The sequence below is a fragment of the Phyllostomus hastatus genome, unplaced genomic scaffold (genome assembly GCF_019186645.2).
Source record: "Phyllostomus hastatus isolate PE091 unplaced genomic scaffold, TTU_PhHast_1.1 phas_contig_29, whole genome shotgun sequence".
Classification (NCBI taxonomy): domain Eukaryota; kingdom Metazoa; phylum Chordata; class Mammalia; order Chiroptera; family Phyllostomidae; genus Phyllostomus; species Phyllostomus hastatus.
Window position 1 is genome coordinate 1547273 of NW_025333835.1, and position 4592 is coordinate 1551864.

A 4592-nucleotide genomic window follows, 5' to 3' on the forward strand; every position below is an offset into this window, starting at 1 on the left:
CGATTCCCAGTCAGGCCACATACCTGGGTTGCAGGCCTTGACCCCCAGCAACCGCACATTGATCTCTCTCTTGCCCTCCCTTCCCTCTCTAAAAATAAAAATAAAATCTTAAAAAAAAATAAAAATAAAATCTAAAAAAAGGCTGAAGAGAACAGCAAATTCACATGCAGCATATTGCCCAGAAAATATAACATAGTATTTTTTAAAAATACTTTGATTTTTTTTAAGAGAGGGAAACATCGATGTGTTACCACACTTATTTACGCATTCATTGGTTGATTCTTATATGTTCCCTGACTGACAATTGAACCTGCAACCTTGGAGTATTGCAATGATGCTCTAATCAATTGAGCTACCCAGCCAAGGCCAAGTATTTTTTATTATATGTGCATCTGCTTACACAGTAGGTGTGTGAATGACTCATTTGAATCACATTTTCCTTAAGCTCTGTTTAAATCACTAGTAAATGTGTTTGTAAGTTCCATCATCTGACTTAACAGGGTTAATAACTGTAAACAAAACTGCTAATGATGACAATAATGGTAGAATTGCAAAAACAACAAAAACCCCAACCAACTTGAAAAAACCCTGAGCATCTGTGTACATGTGCATGGAGATGAATGACCTTGGCTGGCAGAATACTCAGTAAAATGGAATGTAAACCAGGATTACTAAAGATTACATCTCAGTGACCACTACCTCACACTTAGTAGGTCATTGCTATACAACCGTTAATTATATGTAGAAGAATGGCTAACAGCCCCCTGGTGGGTTACAAACCTATTTCTGGGGAAAACAAAACAAACAAATAAAAACCCTTCAGCTTTGTGGCAATTGACAAAATTTCCCAGAGACTGCCCAGAAGAACTGAGAGCCCAACTTGATGTTTTTGGATATATTTATGATCTTCTGGACCTACTTATGGACAATACTTGAAAATCACTGGAACCCTGACTGGTGTGGCTTAGTGGGCTGGGTGTTATCCCACAAAGCCAAAGATTTCCAGTTTGATTCCTGCAGGGCACATGCCAGGGTTGTGGGCCAGGTCCCTAGTTGGGGGTGTGCAAGAGGCAACCCATCAATGTTTCTCTTGCACATCAATTTCTTTCCCTCTCTTTCTTCCTCCCTTCCCCCACTCTAAAAATAAATAAAATCTTAAAGAAAAAAATGACTGGAGTGAAAAACAGTTTGATGCTGAATAAAAAAGTTGAGCTACTTATTTGGATATTTAGTTCTTTTGGTGACACGCAATATTCCATTATTCCAAAGGAAAATTCCTTGACTAAAGCATTTAACATACAAATTAAAGGTACTAGATAGGCCCTGGCTGGTTCAGTGAATTGAGTGCCAGCCTGGGAACCAAAGGGTTGCCAGTTGGATTCCCAGTCAGGGAATATGCCTAGGTCTTGGGCCAGGTCCCTAGTAGGGGGTGTGTGAGAGGCATCCACATATTGATATTTCTCTTCCTTTCTTCCTTCTCTTCTGTCTAAAAATAAATAAAATCTTAAAAAAAAAAAAAAACCCGGAAAGGTATTGTATACCTTCCACTGAATTACTCTTGGCTGCTATGACAGCCATCTCAATAAGTCTTTATACTTGTAGTATACAGGTAAAAAAGAATGCTGGAAGTTTATGTTCACCCCACTGAAGGTTCCACATACACAGGGCTATGAGAACCTCAGTGACTGTCCATAGAATTCAATGAGAAAAATGTCAACAGTGAGCCTAGTGGAAGATTATTTACAAAGTACTTACTTGTTCAATGTCTCCCTCAATTGCTCACACCCCACCCCATCCCACCTCCATACACTTGACATCTCCTTGTGTTTATACCTAGTGCTCTTTTCTGAGCTTTTGAGGTAAAACACTGAGATGGACAATGCCATATAAAGGTTTTTGCATGCACGAGTCAATTTACAGATGGGGAAATGAGAATTGATATCAAATGACTCACTTGAGGTGCCCATTAACTAGGAGGGGACAGACAGACCACAATAGGTAGTTATGAATACAGCATTTTTTTTTATCTGAGGACATTGATTTTATTTAGAGAGGAGGTGGGAGGGAGAGAGGGAAACATCGAGCAGGTGCCTTTCCCATGTGCCCTGATGGGGGCGCTGAACCCATAACCTAGGTGTGTGCCCTGATGGAATCAAACCTGCAACCTTTTGATTACATTGCTTTTGAAGCATTGTCCAGTGCTCCACCATCTGAACCACACTGGCCAGGGCCAGCATTTTCAATAGTACTGTAGACCTGCTAGAATTTCTAACATTTAGTTTGACACTAGAAATCTAATCATGTACTTTGTGATTTTCCTTATGTGTAAAGACAGCAGATAAATCCCAGTCATTATCAGCCTGGCTGGTGTGGCTCATTTGAAGTGTTGTCCCATACCTGAAAAGTTGCGAGTTTAATTCCTGGTCCAGGCCCAAACGGGAGGCAACCAATCGATGTTTCTCTCCCTTCCTCTCTAAAAACAATGAAAAAAGAAAAAAGTCCTTAAGTGAGGATTAAAAAAATTCCTATTTATTATTAAATACAACTTGCACATGGCCTTATCTAGAGTGCAGGAAATTTGGCAAATTGCAGAGAAAGTTGGTATTTTGTGGACATCTAAGAAGCTTTACCATCAATGTTCTTTCAACTGGTCTAAAGATCAAATAGACATGAAATAGATTAACAAAAGAAAATCAAATTTAATATGTGTGGGAACCCTGCATACATGAGAGAGTCAGAAACCCTGTATAGACAAGAGATCCAAAGACAGAAAGAGCTTTTCTCTCTTCTCTCATTGTCCAATATGCCAAAGGGGAAGAAGGGGGGACCTGCTCCTGCCATCGTTGTAAAGAAGCAGGAGGCCAGGAAGGTGATGAACCCGCTTTGGGAAGGTTTATCACCCCCTCTTGGGAAGAGGCCCAAGAATTTTGTCATTGTACAAGACATCCAGGCCAAAAGGGACCTCATTGCTTTGTCAAATGGCCCCCCTACACCTGGCTGGAGCAGCCAAGGGCTATTCTCTCTAAGTGCCTGAAAGTGCCTCCTGCCACAAACCAGTTTACCCAGGCCTTGGACAGCCAAACAGCTACACAGCTGCTCAAGCTGGCACACAAGTACTGACCAGAGACAAACCAAGAGAAGTAGAGATTGCTGTCCTGGGCTGAGAAAAAAAGCTGCTGGCAAAGGGGATGGCCCCACCAAGAGGCCACCTACCCCCTGAGTGGGGTTAACATTGTCACCATCCTGGTGGAGAACAAGAAGGCCCAGCTAGTTGTGATGGCATATGACGTGGATCCCATCTAGCTGGTGGTCTTCCTGCCCACCCTGTTCTGGGAGGTGGGGGTTTCCTTACTGCATCATCAAGAGGAAAACCAGGCTGGGGCATCTGGTCCTCATGAAGACCTGCACCACTGTCGCCTTCACACAGGTTAACTTGGAAGACAAAGAAGCTCTGGCCACGCCGGTGGAAGCCTTCCAGACCAATTACAACAGATACAATGAAATCTGCCACCACTGGGAGGCAACATCCTGGGTTGCAAGTCGGTGGCTTGCATCGCCAAGCTGGAAAAGGCCAAGGCCAAGGAACTGGCCACCAAGCTGGGCTGAGTGTACACTGTGGTTTCTGTACAAAAAAGTAATAAAAATTCTCCTTCAGGGGAGAAAAAAGACAGAAGGGGAAAATAGGTGTATTAGACATCCTGAGCTAGGGATGAGGTAAGGTTCTTTAGCCTCAAAGGGTCACTGTAGGTCATAAGAGCAGATGTTTAGTAATTAGTTTTACCTGCCCTAAAGATAGATGAAAAGAGGTTATCTCTGATAATCTCTTCTTAGGGCAAGCCCCTTAATTCAAGTTCAAGGTAGTTAGGGCACAAGGGGCAGAATTCTCTCTTGAGCCCACAGTTAAAATTGCCTTTACCTCAAAACAATCCACATACCACAGAGGCACATCTTGGGGTGACTTATTCTGAAGCCCCACACATATCATTTTCTTCTCGAGTACATTAATTTGAAAGACTCCCTCAATTGCCAATCTGTCATTTAAGTCACATCCCCAGACTATTATTCAATCTAGTGTGTGTGGGGGGGGGGAACTGGCAAGTGAAAGGGGGGAAATTGCTGCATATGAAATTAAAAAGAAAATATGTCTTGACTACCACACTGAGGTAGAATAATGCATATCAATAGGTGGTGAGTGTAAAATTGGAAACTAAGTAAACTCAGCTCTTGGTGTGGTGCTTTATAATATCTTTCTCCATCACTCTGAGTACTCCATTCCGCCTAAGCTACCTCTATTAAGTTGAAAGGAATCCACATTGATGATTTTTGTCAAGTGGGACATAGACTGGGTGTCAGTACCCTTGGTGATTGCCATAATATCATCAGGACATTAAATACCAACTGCTGGCATCTATTAAAAGCAGAAGTGACTAAGCTTTTGGAAACTGGTTAAGTAGTGTGCAACCAGTTCTGCTCTGCTCCACAGATGAAGAGGAGGATTAGATGTGAGTGTGACAGCAGCAGAGATATTAGCAACCCAAGAGCAACACGGAGGCAGTTTCTAAGCCCATGGTTTATGGGGCATGAGAGTTGTG

The 4592-nt window shown here is 42.4% G+C and overlaps 1 pseudogene; it reads left to right on the forward strand.

Moving 5' to 3' along the window:
- The first annotated feature begins 2803 nt into the window (after window positions 1-2803).
- On the forward strand, window positions 2804-3606 carry LOC123818906 (annotated as a pseudogene).
- Window positions 3607-4592: the final 986 nt, after the last annotated feature.